The sequence below is a fragment of the Oryctolagus cuniculus genome, chromosome 4, assembly GCF_964237555.1.
Source record: "Oryctolagus cuniculus chromosome 4, mOryCun1.1, whole genome shotgun sequence".
NCBI classification, from domain to species: domain Eukaryota; kingdom Metazoa; phylum Chordata; class Mammalia; order Lagomorpha; family Leporidae; genus Oryctolagus; species Oryctolagus cuniculus.
In genome coordinates this window covers 175,538,944-175,557,698 of record NC_091435.1, presented here as the reverse complement: position 1 = coordinate 175,557,698, position 18,755 = coordinate 175,538,944, and the positions used below count along the sequence as shown (strand labels likewise).

General features: G+C 42.8%; 1 protein-coding gene across 15 annotated transcripts in view; it reads right to left on the bottom strand.

Moving 5' to 3' along the window:
- Window positions 1–18,755, bottom strand: part of TMEM108 (transmembrane protein 108) — a 351,011-nt gene that overhangs the window by 322,080 nt on the left and 10,176 nt on the right. For 5 of the 15 annotated variants that reach the window (XM_051835575.2, XM_051835577.2, XM_051835582.2 and 2 more), the window contains exons 2-4: window positions 15,718–15,836; window positions 8,181–8,248; window positions 559–708 (exon numbers count right to left, since the gene is read on the bottom strand). The exons of 1 other annotated variant lie outside the window; for it this stretch is intronic. The gene's annotated coding sequence lies outside the window, so the exon portion shown is untranslated. 9 more of the 15 variants (XM_051835583.2, XM_051835584.2, XM_051835576.2 and 6 more) reach the window with 4 other exon arrangements.

Sequence of the window (18,755 nt, the reverse complement as noted above, 5' to 3'; positions counted from 1 at the left end):
GCTCCTAGCTTTGGCCCTAGCTGGGGCCTTCACAGTCTTTGGGAAAGTGAACCAGCAAATGGGAGCTCTCTCTGGCTCTCAAATCAACAACATTTTTAAAGCCCTTTTGGCTACTCCTTGGAAAACTTTGTTTTATTTATTTTTATTTATTTATTTATTTATTTATTTATTTTTGACAGGCAGAGTGGACAGTGAGAGAGACAGACAGAGAGAAAGGTCTTCCTTTGCCGTTGGTTCACCCTTCAATGGCCGGCGCACCGCGCTGATCTGATGGCAGGAGCCAGGTACTTATCCTGGTCTCCCATGGGGTGCAGAGCCCAAGCACTTGGGCCATCCTCCACTGCACTCCCTGGCCACAGCAGAGAGCTGGCCTGTAAGAGAAGCAATCGGGACAGAATCCGGTGCCCCGACCGGGACTAGAACCCGGTGTGCCAGCACCGCAAGGTGGAGGATTAGCCTAGTGAGCCACGGCGCCAGCCGGAAAACTTTGTTTTAAAGAGGTATTTCCTTGCGATGACAAGTATGATTATAGCATTTCGTCCTCATGATAAATCTTACCTTATATGACAGGAAAACAAAGCTGAGAAAATGAATCGGTAGCAGAGTGCCCATGGAATTGCTGTTAACTTCCGATGTGTGCAGATTCACCAGGACACCACGAAGGTCCATGAACATGATTTTCTTTAACTCTATTTTTCATTTTTATTACTATAAAGAGACAAGATTTCATGTGTTTCATAGGTACAAGTCTGAAAAGATAATCATACTTCCCTGCCTCCCTCAATCTTCCTCCTTCATTTCTTTTTTAATTTTTACAAGAACATAATTTCAATACACATTACATGAGCATATTTTTCACATTCACAAATAGAGGCAGGAAAATATCTCTGGGTACTCACTAGTAGAGTTAGGGTACTTGGGTCTTATCAAAGAAAGGTGTGGTTAGAGAAGTCATGAAAATGGCAGGCAGAGGATGGCCAGTCAACAACCTGGAACGTACAGGCTCTGAAATTCCAATGCTCAATAGCTTCACCAGCAAGCAGACATGTAGAGGGCTATGCCAAACATGCACAAGGAGGGAACACAGACATCTGATAAAGCAAGTGTTAGGACTTGTAGCCTAAAACTAAGAAAAATTAAGCCTGAGAGAAATGAACCATTTTGCCCAAAATCATATTTCTACAAACTGACAGAAGCAAGAGGGATATGCTGATCTGTAGGTCAATCAATGCTACAAATAGTCAATAAAAAGGAAAAAGGGCATTCTATGCTGGGAAGACCAAATGGGACCAAGGACCAGTGCGGGTAAAGGAGAAGTTTGTTAATAGAAAGGATAAAACGAAATTCAGAAAGGAAAGATGGAGCCAACCTATGCAGCCCGCCTGCCTTTCACACTCAATGGCACCTTGTCCTGCAGTCAGCTGGGAGCCCCATAATTCTGAAAATAAGACGTAAGAAGGCCGAGACTAGTGGGCCTACACAAAGTAACAGGATTAGTGGACGGAAAAGACGAGAGGCCATGTGCAAAACACCAGAAAGAACAAAAACTTAAAGTAACTGGACTAATATGCAGTGTTGGTATCACCAAGAAAAAACAATGTTTTCTAAGCCAAAGGTTTCTAAATAACATATCATTTAAAGCTTGGCAAACATTGTACAAATGCCAACAACTAAAATGTTCAAAACTAATCTGTTATATTCTTTTCAGTGGAAAGGGGGACAGATTTTGATAGGTAGTTAGAAACACTTCCCCATCTGCCTTTTTCCTTATCCAGGGTGAGCCCTCCAAGCAGGTGTGCTGCTACGGATGGAACACAATGGAGGGCATTATATAAGTCACGGCTCCCCTTCCTGGAAAGATGAAGGCCAGGTGCAATGGCGGGCTTGAAGGAAAGGACCGAGAAGGAAGGCGCCATCCTGTGACTCACAGGAAGGACAGGACTCACTCCACCCAGGGCTTCAGGCCCAGGCCCTCACGACTGCACCCAGAGCCCCTGTTCTACCTCCACCACTCCAGGCCTACGTATCCCCCAGCTTCCTCACAGAGAGTAGCCAGTGTCAAGACAGGCTTCACGGTTGCAGAGATCTGAGCTCTCAGAATCTCACCCTGGACAGAACAGATGTTTTCACCACTGCTATAGGATCTTCACTGACGGGACACACACTAATTCCTGATTCTACGAGAATTTTGACTTTTGTAATAAAAAAATCTACATATGCTCAAATTTGAGTTACTTTATCTTTAGTTTACACTGTATGATTAGCGTTCTTGAATTTAAAATGGAAGATCTTAATCTTCCAGCAACATATGGTTAACTATATACAATTTTCCTGTTCAGAAGTAACATGAATATATGTTAAAATTAACTGGATGTAATTCTGCATTTTCCCTCCTCAGTTTTAAAAACCTTCAGTAGAGAGAACAGGGATCTTGTGACTCAGAAGAGAAACTGGAGTAAATGATTCCTCTCTATTCATCTCAGCAATCAACAGCTAGGAGACAAAGCTGACCTTCCCCAACCCTCAGTAACAAACCACAGCCAGCCCAACCAGCAGTTGACAAAGCCCTGCTGAACTCCTAACACAAACTGCACCCCTCTAAGAAAATACTGATCCTCTGTATGTGGTGCCACCTTCATCCAGCTGCTGGAGGAGCAGTGTTAGAGCTGTACATGAACTCAGTGAAATGATGGGCTGTCTGTGCTGCCAAGGATCACCCCACTCACAGCTGCGCAGGTCCAAATGGAGCTGGGACCATCATTCTTACCCTGTCATAAAAGCATAAATAAAGATGGAGTCTTCCAAAATATCAGAATGCATTCCCTTGTAAAGTCACACTCAAGTCACTGGTAAAAATGAGACTAGCATTCCAAGATAGGGGGTTTTATGGGACGTGAACAAAATACACAATAAAAAATTTTTAAGTCAATTTTGTAAGGCAGTAATCCCCAAAATAGCAACATTTATACAGATTTAAAGTAGTAAGCCAAGTTATTTTCCTTTATCAGAACCAAAACCTTACAAACCCAGCTGTTGAACACCACTTGTCAAAGATGTCAAAATGTCTTTCAACATTCAGACAGTCACCTAGCCATTATTCCTGGGATGCATGGGGTGGCTGAAAGAATCACATTTGACAGATGAAAAAAAAAAAAAAAAAAGATTATCTGTGTGGAAAACACAGCTTTCTACTCCAAATCATCTAACCCAGCAATTTCCTACCCTTCTGCACTCGGATACAGCCAAACTTCAATAAAAGAACAGACTCCTACTTTTTGACAATTGGTACAAAATATGCAGACTTTATGAATAATCTTCCAATTTTTTATCATACACATAACCCAAAAATGCTGTTTATATGGATTTCAGAGGTTAAGAATTCAGGGTCCTTGGACTACAGCAAGGTCCTGTGTTCCATCGATCCACTCACAATCTCTCCCTCTAGGGAAACTGACAAGACCACAGCCCTCTTTGAAACAAGCAGCCCTAGGTCACAGCGTGTAGAAAAGGAGAGAGCACCAGCACCTCTAAGGCTACCTGGTTGAAGAGCTCCGATCAGCAAGGATGATGGTTACTACAGAGCCAATCATGCCTTTTCTCTTCTTTTGGAGTGTGGTCTATACACAGATCACCAGTAGACACAACAAGGAGAAGCAAGAACACACAGATCCAAGGGTAGAAGCCAAAATGGGAATGCTGAGCAATGTGAGGGGTGAGAATTAAACCTGCACTGACCAAGCACTGTCACCACAGGACACCCCTGCAGCTGCAACAGCGCAGGAAGTCTTCCCGCTCGCAGGGCACGCCCTGCATCCGAAGGGTCTGGCCAGACTACTCTCATCCTAAAAGGCCTCTGGAGTTCTTCACAGACCTACCACATGACTGACATTCTGTTTCCTTTGTTTTCTTGTTCACTCTTACTTAAACCTTCAATTTTATAATATACCTTGAGTTTCCACTCTTGCAATCAAAATAGTTTACATACACTCAACTCAAGATGTCTGTGTGGCTGGCACTGTGGATTAGCAGGTAAAGCAGCCATCTGTGACACCAGTATCCCCATATGGGCACCAGTTTGAGTCCCATCTGCTTGGCTTCCAAACCAGCTCCTTCCTAATGCGCTTGGGAAAGCAGCAGGGGATGGCCCAAGTGCTTGGGCCTCTGTACCCACACAGGAAACCAAGAGGGAGCTACTAGCTCCTGGCTTTGGCCTGACTCAGCCCTGGCCATTGTGGCCATTTGGGGAGTGTGTCAGCAGATGGAAGACCTCTGTCTCTCCTTCCTCTAACTCTGCCTTTCAAATAAATAATCAAAAAAAAAAAAAAAAAAAAACTTTTTAAAAAACATGTCTGGGTGCCGGTGCTGTGGCATAGTGGGTAGGTAAAGCCGCCGCCTGCAGTGCCGGCATCCCATAAGGGTGCCAGTTCGTGTCCCAGCTGTTCCACTTCTGATCCAGCTCTCTGCAGAGACCTGGGATAGCAGTAGAAGATGGCCCAAGCCGTTGGGCCCCTGCACCCACGTGGGAGACATGGAAGAAACTCTTGGCTCCTGGCTTCAGATCAGTGTAGCTCTGGCCATTGCAGCCAACTAAGGAGGGAACCAGTGGATGAAAGATCTCCCTCTCCCTCTCCCTCCCTCCCTCTCCCTCTCCCTCTCCCTCTCCCTCTCCCTCTCCCTCTCCCTCTCCCTCTCTGCTTCTCCTTCTCTCTGTGTAACTTACACTTTAAAATAAATAAATAAATAAATAAATACACCTAAAAGTGCTTTGTAACTAAACAATCTAGTTATCCAACTTTTCTTTCTCTATGTTTGTAAATTTAGGGGCTACTTTGCCAATATTTACAAACATAAAGAAAGAAAAGTTGGCAAAGCCTACTTCCTTTGAATCAAGTTTAAACAAATCTTGTTGCATTATTTTCTCTCAGATTACTGCTACAAGTAGACCACAATCTACTTTCAAGCAGATGTAGAAATATTAGCCACAGTGGATCAGGAATCTTGACAATCTTAGTAATCTCTCTACTCTCTGTGGCAGATAGACCCTGTAACTTCTAGAGTGACAGCAAGCCACTGAGTACAAGTCTTAAAGTAGCAGAACCTGGGGCCAGTGCTGTGGTGCAGCGGGGTTAACGCCCTGGCCTGAAGTGCCGGCATTCCCATATGGGAGCTGGTTCGAGACCCGGCTGCTCCTCTTCCTATCCAGCTCTCTGTTGTGGCCTGGGAAAGCAGAAGATGGCCCAAGTGCTTGAGTCCCTGCATCCACGTGAGAGACCCAGAAGATGCTCCTGGCTTCTGGCTTCGGATCGGCGCAGTTCTGGCCCTCATGGCCAATTGGCACCTCTTTCAGTAACTCTTTCAAATAAATAAATAAGCCTTAAAAAAAAAAAGTAGCAGAACCTGACTTTTCTGGTCCCAGTAAGATAATATTGGCTCCCAACATCCCATAGTGAACAGGAAAGTTCAACATAACAAGGAATCATTCTACCAATATGCTCATAGCATCTCTTTTGTGAAAATCAGGATATTCAACATTCAAGACAACAAAAGTGGGTAAGAAAGGCAAACTGAAGAAGGCACACAGAAAACATACAGCTAACATCACACTTAACAGTGAGAAACTAGAAGCTTTTCCACTAAGATCAAGAACAGCGCAAGAATGTTCCCTCACCACTGCTCTTCAATGTTGTACCAGAGGTCCTAGCCATTGCAAGGAAAGAAAAGGTACACAGATCAGAAAGTAAAAAATAAAATAATCTGAAAAAACTGTCATAAAAACTCTTGTAACTAATAAGATATTATAATAAAATTGCAGGATACAAGACTAATATACACAGAAAAATCAATAGCCTTTGTGGACCAGTGCTGTAGTGTAGTAGGTTAAGCTTCCGCCTATGGCGCCAGCATCCTATGTGGGCACCAGTTCAAGTCCTGGCTGCTCCACTTCTGATCCAACTCCCTACTAACAGCCTGGGAAAGCAGTGGAAGATGGCCTAAGTGCTTGGGTCCCAGCACCCATGTGGGAGACCCAGAAGACACACTTGGCTCCTGGCTTCAGATCAGCCCAGATCTGGCAGCTGTGGCCATTTGGAGAATGAACCAGTGGATGGAAGATCTCTGTGTCTCTCCAACTCTGTCTGTAACTCTGTCTCACAAATGAATAAATAAATAAATAGCCTTGTACACAAAAAAAGTCCATGAAAGGACTTCAAAGATGATCCCATTCACAATCGCTATAAAAATGTAAATACCTTCGGAAAATTTAACCAAGTATGTGAAAGACCTCTACACTGAAAACTAAAAAACATTAAGGAAAGAAATAGACACAAAAAATGAAAAAATCTCCCCTAATCACAGATTGGAAGAACTAATATCATCAAAATAGCCAAAACAATTTATAGATTGAATGAGATCCCAAAGAAAATAAAGATATTCTCAGATCTGGAATAAATGACCCTAAAATTCATATGGAATCACAAAATACTCTTAATAGCTAAAGCATTAAAATAAAACTGGAGGCACCACAATACCAGATTTCAAGGCATGTTAGAGGGAAGTTATTAAAAAAAAAAAAAAAAAGAAAAAAAAAGAAAAAAAAAACTGGTACTGGCAGAAGAATAGACATGTGGACCAATGAAACAGAATAGAAAATGCAGAAATCAACCCATGCACATACAAACAACTAACCTTTCACAAATGAGCCAAAATCACTCCCTGGAAAAAGAACAGTCTCTTCAACAAACCGTGCTGGGCAAATTGGATCTCTAACACTCAGAAGTGTGAAATAAGACCCATGCCTTACAACCAATACAAAAATCAACTCACGGTGGATCAGGAATCTAAACCTAAGATCTGAAACCATCAAATTACTGGAGGAATCATTGCAAGACACTGACAAAGACAGAGACTTCCTGGATAAGACCCCAGAATCACAGGCAATTAAGGTAAAAAGAGACAAGTAGGGGTTATACCAAGCTAAGCAGTTTCTGCACAGGAAAGGAAACACTAAACAAAATAAAGAGGCAACTGACAGAATGGGAGGAAATATCTGCAAATTATACACCTATTAAAGGATTAATGTTCACGGTATATAAGGAGCTCATGAAACTCAACAACAAAACAAGCAATCCAGTTAAGAAATGGACTAAGTATATGAACAGGCATTTTTCAAAGCATGAATACAAATGGCCAACAGACACATGAAAAGATGTTCAGGATCACTAGCTATAAGGGAAACGCACCTAAAAACCACAATGAGTGGAGAGAGAAGGGTGGAGTGAAGCGGAATGGGCCACAGCATGCGTGAGAAAGACAGCTGAGGTCATTTGCACAAGGAACAACATTGACATGCCATGCTGCGCTGTTTTTACATTTTTGCAAGTTCTCGCCCTGGTGCTGGGTTCCATGAGAGCTGACACACTTTGTTCACATCTAGACCACGTTTGTAGTCTGAGTTGTCAGGAGAGGGGCTACGGGGTGATGGTTTGGATTAACTTTTACTCTTAGTGCAGCTGGGTCTAAGCAAATGTTTTGAAGCTCATCAGAAATTCAGTGTACTTCTAAAAGTGTAGGGTTAGGGTTAGGAAAACCAGTACAGGTGTAGGAAGGCAGGAAGGAGACCCACACAGCTGGCACTGGGAGGTGGTCTGGTGGCTGACTGTGCCCAGAGCAAGGGCAGGTCTAAGCTGTAACTGGTGGCTGGTTACTCTGTACCTATGTATGTGTTCATTGGGATGACTGTCCCATATTTTGTACATAAGAATAAGAATTTCTATGAATTACCATAACTAAAAGTAAATATTCTAAATGAAGTCCCACTTCTAAGTCACGTGGCTTCTGTCTGGGGAACCTGCCCTGGAGAAGATGGCTTACAACGGAGCCAGGAGGCCGTGGGGCCATGGGGAAGGCCAGCTGGAAGTGTCCCCTATGGGTCCTGGGGCCTCTGACCCTCGGCACAGGGTTTTCTTCTTTCATTGATGGCAGTAGAAAATACCTCATTTTACATAACATACTACTTTGTCTTCTTTCTTTAAAGATACCTTTCATTCAAGACTCTCTCATGAGGTATCTGGCTAGGAGCTAGGGAGGCTAAAATTCTCGGGCCCTGGCTCTTCAGTGCAGTGAACTGTATGACCTCTCACTGCTTCAGTTTCCCTGTGCTGTCAAGCAGGAGCAAAACCTACCTCACAGGGCTGTCGTGGGGATTCACTAGAGATGATCTGTAAAGCATTTAAGGTTCTCGAAGAAGGCGCTATATAAATACAAAATAATATCTATTAAAGCTGGTTTACCTGTGGATAACAAAAAAACCACAATGAGGTTTCACCTTACCCCAGTTATAACGGTACCATCTAAAAATCAAAAAAAGACAAATGATAATGAGGATGCGTGAGAAAATGTACCTTAACACGCTGATGGTGGGAGAGGAGAGCAGTGCAAGCATTATGGAAGAGAGGATGGAGGTACCTCAGAAATCTGAAAACAGACCTACCGTACAACCCAGCCATCCCACGCCTGGGAATTTACCAGAGGGAAATGAAATCAGCACAGGATAGAGTTATCTGTACCCATGTCTATTTCAGCTCAACTCATAAGAGCTAAGATATGGAATCAACCCAGATGTCCATCAACTGAAGAAAGGTTAAAGAAACTGTGAAACAGAGACACGATGGACTACTACTCAGCCATAAAAAAGAATGAAATCCTGTTTTTTGCAGTAAAATGTATGCAACTAGAGATGATCATGCTTAGTGAAATAAGCCAGTCCTCAAAAGACAAATATCATGTTTATGTTTTCCCTGATTTGTAGTAACTCAGATACAATAGAGTACCAAAAAAATGTAATGGATATGAGCAAAATTGACATTTTGAGATTTGATTATTGTTTATAGCTCTTGTCTATATGCTTGAAGAACAACAGTTTTTCTAATTACTACCTGTCAAATTCTTCATTCAGTGGAGGGTTAAGCTGATTATAAAGTAAGTTGAAAGCATATCATTGTAAGAATTAAAATCAAAAAGGAAGGCAGAGGTAGGGAGGGTTGGGTGGAAGTATCATTATGCTGTTAAAACTGTATATACAAGGGCTAGCGCTGTGTGGTGTAGCAGGTAAAGCCACCACCTGCAGTGCCAGAATCTCATATGGGCCGCTGCACTTCCGATCCAGCATTCTGCTATGGCCTGGGAAAGCAGTAGATGATGGCCCAAGTCCTTGGGCCCCTTCATCCATGTGGGAGACCCAGAAGAAGCTCCTGGTTCCTGGCTTCGGGTCAGTGCAGCTCTGGCCGTCACGGCCATCTGGAGAGTAAACCAGCGGATGGAAGACTTTTCTCTCTCTGCTTCTCCGTAACTCTGCCTTTCAAATAAATAAATAAAATCTTTAAAAAAAGAAACTATAATATGAAAATTTCCCCTTTAAATTTTAATTGAAAAATCAATTGCTTTCCTATATACCAGCAATGAACAAGTAAATGTGAAATGAAACATGCAATACCATTCATATCAGCACCCCAAAATACCAAATACTAAAAGATAAATCTAATAAAATATGTACAAAGTCTATTTGAGGAGAACTACAATGCTCTGAAGAAAAAAAAAAATCAAAGAATAACTAAATAATGAGATATTCTACACCCAGGGAGATTTGCTAGTATCAAGATGTCAGCTCGGCCGGCACCGTGGCTCACTAGGCTAATCCTCCTCCTGCGGCACCAGCACCCGGGTTCTAGTCCCGGTTGGGGCGCCGGATTCTGTCCCGGTTGCTCCTCTTCCAGTCCAGCTCTCTGCTGTGGCCCAGGAGTGCAGTGAAGAAGGCCCAAGTGCTTGGGCTCTGCACCCGCATGGGAGACCAAGAGAAAGCACCTGGCTCTTGGCTTTGGATCAGTGCGGCGCGCCAGCCGTAGCGGCCATTTGGGGGGTGAATCAATGGAAGGAAGACCTTTCTCTGTCTCTCTAACTCTGCCTTTCAAAAAAAAAAAAAAAAAAAAAAAAGATGTCAGCTCTTCTCACCTTGGTCTACCAAAGTCCCAACAAGGTAGTTTGTGACTATCAACAAATTGATTATAACGTTTATATGAAGAGGCAAAAGACAAGAATTGCCACAAAATACTGAGGAACCAAGCATAAAGACTGACACTATTTGACCTCCAGATTTACTATAAAGACACAGCAGTCGAGACACAGTGGTACTGGTAAAAGAACAAACAGAACAGACTACAGAGTCCAGAAACAGACGCACTAAACATAACCAATTGGTCTTTGACAAAGGTCTTAGATAAAGGCAATATAATGAAGGAGAGATATGTTTGTTATAGTGTGCTGGAACAACTGGAGATCCACAATAGAAAAAAAATTAATCTAGACAGACTTTATACTCTTCAAAATAATGATCAAAGGCCTACATGTAAAACACAAACTATGAAACTCTCAAAAGATAAAATAGGACAAAACATCATTCAAAGGGCAGATATTGAAGACAAACCCTTTCCATATTCCCAAGGAAAGGAAGAAAGAGAAATGCAAAGTTTCTAGAATTAAAACAGATTTTCTTCAAACATTCTCTGGCCTTTATTTTGTTGTCTGCAAAAACTGGATCAGCAGTCACATGGGAGAATATTTTTCTCTGAGGATTACTTCTTTATGTCCTTTGGTCCAAACACAAGTGAGTGACTTCAGCATGAAAAGCTCACCCCGTCAAACACCGCATCCTTGACTGCAGTGACAGTCCTCTTGCTGCCTCATCCATTCTCCCCTTTGTTGAATTTCCAAAGGAAAGCCTTCATCCACAGTACACTGTGGCAGCGAATCAGAACATGCTGCCTTAGAATACTCAGAATTAAGTACTCCTCATAGTTTTCCACACTAACTAACCCTTCACCCTTCTTCAAACTCCCTCTGTTCCCAACAACAGATGCTGGCGAGGATGTGGGGAAAAAGGGACACTAACCCACTGTTGGTGGGAATGCAAGCTGGTCAAGCCACTATGGAAGTCAGTCTGGAGATTCCTCAGAAACCTGAAGATAACCCTACCGTTCGACCCAGCCATCCCACTCCTTGGAATTTACCCAAAGGAATTTAAATTGGCAAACAAAAAAGCGGTCTGCACCCTAATGTTTATTGCAGCTCAATTCACAATAGCTAAGACCTGGAACCAACCTAAATGCCCATCAACGATAGACTGGATAAAGAAATTATGGGATATGTACTCTTTAGAATACTATACCGCAGTAAGAAACAACGAAATCCAGTCATTTGCAACAGAATGGAGGAATCTGGAACACATCATGCTGAGTGAAATAAGCCAGTCCCAAAGGGACAAATACCATATGTTCTCCCTGATCGGTGACGACTGACTGAACACCAAGAGGGAAACCTGTTGGAGTGAGGTGGACACTATGGGAAATGGTGGCTTGATCAGCATAGCCCTGACTGTTAATGAACAACTTAATACATTATCCCTCTTAGTAGTTTTTTTTATCTGTTCTACTTAATATGACTGGTTTAGATCTGTAATTGATGCACAGTTATTCTTAAGTGTTGAAAATTAACTGAAATGTGATCCCTGTTGAACATGGTGGTGGGAATGGGAGAGGGAAGAGATGTATAATTTGGGACATGCTCAGGCTGACTTGCCCCAAGTGGTGGAGTTGGAAGCATACCAGGGGATTCCAATTCAATCCCATCGAGGTGGCATGTACCAATGCCATCTCACTGTTCCAGGTGATCAGTTTCAGTTCACAGTTGGTCATGGTGAAGGGACTGGGAGTCAAAGGGAACACATAGACAAGTCTAGTACCTGCTAACGCTAACCGATGGAGTAAATAAAGGGGAGAGTGATCCAACATGGGAAGTGAGACACTCAGCAGACTCATAGAATGGCAGATGTCCTAAATAGCACTCTGGCCTCAGAATCAGCCCTAAAGGCATTCGGAGCTGGCTGAAAAGCTCATGAGAGTATTTCAGGCATGGAAAGCCAAGACACTCTGGCAAAAGATCTCTGCGAGTGAGATCCCAGTGGAAAGAACAGGTCATCAAAGAAGGAGGTACCTTTCTCTGAAGGGAGGAGAGAACCTCCACTTTGACTATGACCTTGTCTAAACAAGATAAGAGTCGGAGAACTCAGAGGGCTTCCATAGCCTTGGAAACTCATGACTGGAGCATAGGGAGATTGCTGATGCCATAGACAGGAGTGTCAATTGGTAAAGTCAACAACAGGAGTCACTGTGCGCTTACTCCTCATGTGGGATCTCTGTCCTTAATGTGCTGTACATTGAGATTTAATGCTATAACGAGTACTCAAACAATATATTTCACTTTGTGTTTCTATGGGGGTGCAAACTGTTGAAATCCTTACTTAATGCATACTAAACTGATCCTCTGTAAAAAAAAAAAAAAAGAAAAGAAAAAAAAAAAAGAAATTATCAATTCCCAACTTGACTCTCACTGGGATTAAACATGACAATAGGTCTTCTCTGATTTCATCATCATTTAAAAAAATCATCTATTATTTTTCACTTTGTGTTTCTGTGTGGGAGCAAACTGTTGAAATCCATACTTAATGTATACTGAGCTGATCTTCTGTATATTAAGATAATCGAAAATGAATCATGATGTGAATGGAAGGGGAGAGGGAGTGGGAAAGGGGAGGGTTGTGGGTGGGAGGGACGGTATGGGGGGGAAGCCATTGTAATCCATAAGTCGTACTTTGGAAAATTATATGCATTAAATAAAAGTTTAAAAAAAAAAAAAAAAAAAAAAAAAAACTCCCTCTGTTCCTCAGTTACCACCATCACAGGGATGAAGAGTGATGCTTGTGTCTTGGAAATCTGGGGAGACGAGCATTGTTTCTTACCACTCACACAGCACCCAAGTAATCGGAGTACTATGTACATCACTTCCTTGGGCTAATGTGTGCCTATTTTACAAGGAGGGACGCAACTGGAAACCAGCATACTTAGTGAAACAAGCCAGGCCCAAAAAGACAAATACTATATGTTCTCCCTGATCTGTGGTAACTAACAGAGCACCTGAAAGGTAATCTATAGAAGTGAAACTGACACTTTCAGATGCAATGATTCTGAACAGCTCTCGTCTCGACTGTTGAGGAATGGTGTTTCATTTTGTTTTTCTTCATGCTACTTGTTGAACTCTTTACTTAATTTAGGGTTAATCTTACGAGTATAAAGTTAACCGAAAATAGACGTTTGTAAAAAATAATAGAAATAGGAGAGGGAGGAGGAAGAAGGGTGGGAGTGTGGGCAGGAGGGAGGGTAGTGTATGAAGAATCACTACATTCCTAAATTTGTATTTATGAAATGCATGAAGTTTGTATAACTTAAATAAAAGGTTTTTAGGCTAAAAATTAAAAAGCAAAATTAAGTTAAATGATTAAAACATAGCCCTAGAGAAACTCAAACCAAGACAAAGTCACTGTGCTCCTTCAGTGCTGGTCGTCAAGCAGAGGAAGTTTTGCTCCCCAGGGATCTTCAGCAATGCCTACAGGCATTTTTATTATCAAAGTTGTGGGGACAGCTACTGGCAGTCAGGAAGCAGGGGAAAGGGCACTGCCAAACACCCTGCAAACCACAAGCCATTTCACACAGGAACTGTCTGACCCAAAACGCCCACACTGCCCAGGCAGAGAAATCCTGGTCCACTGGCAGCTCTAGCATTTTATTTATTTGAGAGATAGAGTTACAGACAGTGAGAGAGACAGACAGAAAGGTCTTCAATATGCTTGTTCACTCCTCAACAGCTGGCAACAACTCCTCAACAACTGCAGCAACAGCCGGAGCCGCACTGATCCGAAGACAGGAGCCAGGTGCTTATTCCTGGTCTCCCACACGGGTGCAGTGGCCCAAGGACTTGGGCCATCCTCCACTGCCTTCCCAGGCCACAGCAGAGAGCTGGACTGGAAGAGGAGCAGCCGGGACTGGAAGAGGAGCAGCCGGGACTAGAACCGGTGCCCACATGGGATGCCGGCACTGCAGGTGGAGGATTAACCTACTGTGCCACTGCACTGGCCCCTCTAACATCTTCTTAGAACTTTCTTAGAATGGCTCCCTCTACATATGATCATTGTACAATACTTACACAGAAACAAGCCAGTCAAGATCTATTTCTGGCAAGCTTAAAAAAAAAAAAAAAACACAACTTTATTTATTTTCATTTTTATTTGAAAGAAAGAGTGAGAGAGATATGTAGAATGAAAGATCCTCCATCAGCTAGTCCACTCCCCAAATGCCCATAATAGCCAGGGCTGGGCCAAGCCAACTCTGGGACTCCCAAATAGGTGACGAGGACTCACGTCCTTCAGATCAAAGCAGAGAAAGAAACCAAACTCAGGCCTTCTGATCTGGGATGTGAGCATTCCAAGTGGCATATTAACCACCGAGTCAAGTTCCTGTCCCCAGGCTACACTTTTTAGTTAAGATAAAGAATATGAAGGAGGCAAGGAGGAAAATGAGGCAATCTGGCAAAGTTCAGCTCCTTTCTTGTAAAAAATCTAGCCAAGGCTGGCTGCTTTCACTGGCAACCTCCACGCCAAGGCATGGTCTCTGCATCTAAGTGCTCACCTGGACTCTTCTCTTGGCAAGTCTGATAGCTGCCCTCTCCCTGCTTTGCTGACCTCCAAGCACATGGATCCCTCCAAAGCAATAATGATGTACACTTGTGGGAATCTCCAGAGACCAACAGCCCTTAGTTGTCCATCTTATTCAGTAAATTGCATTCATATGGAACCACATAAGGCAGCTTAAGACATCAGCCCATCCGGGGGTCCTGTCTGAGCTTGGGTAATGCATTAGCCAGCAAGGACTCCATAGTATTGAATTGAGCACTTGAGGCAACCTATCATCAGGTCTTTCAGCTAAGTGCTATTTTTCTTTAGCCTCCTTTCCTTCCTCCTCAGTCATTTCTTAGCTCTGCTCAGATTTATAATAATCATAACTGTCCCTTCAAGGAGCCTTCAGTCCAAGATTTAGAAGTTAGAGATCTCAAAGAAGATGCAATGAATTTTCAACCCCTCCATCACGGACCTCTACCTGGACACTGAGAAGGGCACACCAAACAATGAATTACTTCTCATGATCTCAAAAATCCTCAGCATAAATAAAAATCTGAAGCCAATTTTGTTTATGATGTCCCCAATGTCCACACATATTGGGCTCAAGTAGATGAGGAGTGTGTGGACATGTGGCTTTAACAGACACTGGATAAAATAAAATGAACAGGCAGAACCATGTGTGTATTAGTGCTATTATGCTTGGGTGAAACTGGGAATCGTAAATCTCTGGCAAACTACTTCCTTGAAGAAAAAAAAAAAAATGAAGGAAAAGTTAAGCAAAGTCATCTATGAAGAAGAAAGACAGTGAGCAAGCGAAATATAAGGCAGGAGAGCTAACAATACGATATGGCTGCGAGTAAAAGGCAACGTCCCCTCTCTAGTGGACTCAGGAAAGCCCAACAAACCTCCCATGAGATCACATCCCTCTCCATAAATCACAAACCCATTAAAACTCCTGTGTTCAATATTCCCATACAGAGACTCTATCCCACCTTTCTCCTCGGAACTGCTGGCTGTCAGCGTGTCTCTACGTGAAGCTTTAGAAGCCTCTCACAGAAATGGCATCCTACTGCACTGATTCCAGAGGCTGGTGAGCCAAGAACCTCTACACAGTAGCAAAGCCAGAGAAACAGCAGGAGAGAACGCCTTTGCCTTACCCTGAAGAAGAGGGAGTAGAAGCCTTCAGACACATACACATCCTCATGACCCACAGGCGCTGCTACTTTTCACTATTCACGCGCTTCTGCATGTTGGACCACAACCAATGGATCACCAACTGCCAAAGACAAAAATGAACGAATGCATTAAATTAAGATTCACAACTTCAAGTCCTGAGACACTGCTCAAGTGAAGCTGATAGAGGAGGGTAAGTGCTTAATTCACAGATCCAAACGGGATGAGTGCAACGGCCAAAGTTTATTAAAAGTTTGTTTTTCGTTCCTGTTTGAATACTGAGGAAGTACGCAGGTCAGTCAGGAGGGTGGTCCTAATGTAGCAATTAAGACACTCAGTTTGATGAAAGTTCTGCCATCTTTACAACATAATTTCCAGGACAGGTATGTGGCACAGTGGTTAAGACACCACCTGGGGGACCAGCATTGCAGTGTAATGGGTAAAGCCACCACCGGCATCTCATATGGGTGCTGGTTTGTGTTCTAGCTGATCCACTTCTGATCCAGTTCCCTGCTAAGGTAGAAGATGGCCCAAGTGTTAGGGCCCCTGCCATCTACATGGGAGACCCAATGAAGCTTCTGGCTCCTGGCTTCAGTCTGGTCCAGCACTGGCTATTATAGCCATCCAGGGAGAGAACCAGCAAATGGAAGATCACTCCCTCTCTCTCTGTTTCCGCCTCCTTCTCTGTAACTCTGGCTTTCAAATAAACAATCTGAGGGGGAAAAAAAAAAGGCACCACTTTGGGATACCCCTATCCCAGGAGAGAGAGTGGATTCTAATCTCAGCTCTACTTTCAATCCAGATCCTGTTAATGTGCACCTTGGGGGGCAGCTGGTAATGGCTCAAGTACTTACGTCCCTGCCTGCCACCCATTTGGGAAACCCAGGTTCAGTTCTGAGCTCCTGCTTCAGCCTGACCCAGCACAAGCTGTTCTGGGCATTTGGGCAATGAACAGCGAAAGGAAGATCTCTCTTTGCTTGTCTCTGTCTCTTTCTTTCTCTCATTCACTCGCTTTCTCTCCTTCTCTTTCAAACAAATAAAAAACAACATAATTTCCAAGGTTGCCCTAGGAGTCCTTTTCAATCCAGCAAGCTAGGAATGAAAAGTACCATGGTGGAGCTTGAATGAACCTTCTCTCTTTTTGTGTGTGTGTGTGGTTTTTTCCTAGAAGATCACATTTCCACCCAAGTTATTAATATTTAAAACTCAGTTATGCAGTCACACTTAACCCCTGGGCTACTGGACAGCTAGCAGTCTCTATCACAAAAGGGTGAACCCAACCCAATTAGGAAGACAGCATTAGGGTTAGAGTAACGAGTTCCAGGTGAAGTACTAGTGCAGTAACCCTGACTTCGTTACTGAATTCTGCGTCATGGTTTCCTCACCTGTAAAACACCCTGCCTCTCCGGACCAGTGTAAGACTCACAATTTTTAAAAAGCTGCACTTCTCAGACTTTAATGAGCATGCACTTCACCTAGGTATTTTATCACCTGATACAACTCTGATTCTGACTTGGCAGGTGTAAACAGGCCTGAGATTCTGCATCATTAACAAGCTCCCAGGAGATACTGATGCTGCTGTTCTCTGGCCACACTTGGAGTAGAAGAGAGATAAAGGATGAAAGAATACTTCTTGTAAACCACAAAGTAATTTGTAGATACAAAGAATTATTACCCTGGCACCTATGTTAATTGATTATAAATGAATTCCCAAATAGCCAGCATTTTTAGGACACATTTAGTCTCAGTAGCAACTAGAATTTCACAGTCACAGGATCTGGAAACAGAAGATTTCAGTGATCACCACTCTCTCCCCTTATTTTCCAGACAAGAAAACAAACTGAGAGGAGCCGATAATAATACCCTCCAAACGTCACAATAACTCAGCACTGTCCTGGGATTAGTATGTAGACACCTAATATTGTTTTCTGTTACTACATAAACTCAATTTATGACCTTTAAAAGAAAAGGCAATTTTTATTCTTCTGCTAAAACAAGAGTGAATATTACTCTGACCCACATTCAAATATCTACCAGAGCCACTATGGTACCAAATATAGGCAAGGTATCACAGAACACAATCAAGTATTTTCAAGCAAATGCTCTTTAAATTTCAGTGCCCGCCACTCCCTCCCCAGTAAATAATATCTCTTGGTTAAAAGGAAGACTTGAACACAAAGTAACTTCTATATACCTTCTGACAAAAACAAGAATTTTTACTTCCAATAAACGTAAACTCTGAATCACTCCTATGTGGGGACAATTACAAAACAGAGAAATTGTGGTTGCAAACAGAAAACTGAAATGCAACAACTAGCCAGAAGAAGTAGCAGTTTCTGTGGTAAATGTTGGGGATAAATAAAGGAACATAAAAACAAACATGTTTTTAAACCCCTGATATATATGTATATATATTAATTTGCATCTCTGAGATAATGGTGTGTCCTATGAGCCTATAGAACACGAGATGTCATACCTCAGAAATCAAAGACAGGAATCAAAAACTCCCGTCATAAACTGGAAAGGCACTCCCTAGAATCCAATCAGACTAGGAGAGAAGGGAGGCTCTTAGCACACCCATTATTGCTAATAATGCAACATGAATTTGAAAGTGGATGAAAATAGGAGACAGCATTTACTAAGCAAAGAATGATAAATGGAAATCACTACCTGCATATCTATTATAAATTTAAGATGGGCAAAATACTATTATTAGATCATCATTGACCAAGAAATTTTAAACTTCAATAAATATTCTAAGAACTTCCATAGGTTTGCTCCTGTACTATACCCCAACTCTCTTCTACCATAATGACTCTAACTACTCAATTAAGAATTCTCCCAGCCAGCACCGCGGCTCAATAGGCTAATCCTCCGCCTCGCTGCGCCAGCACACCGGGTTCTAGTCCCGGTCGGGGCACCAGATTCTGTCCTGGTTGCCCCTCTTCCAGGCCAGCTCTCTGCTGTGGCCAGGGTAGTGCAGTGGAGGATGGCCCAGGTACTTGGGCCCTGCACCCCATGG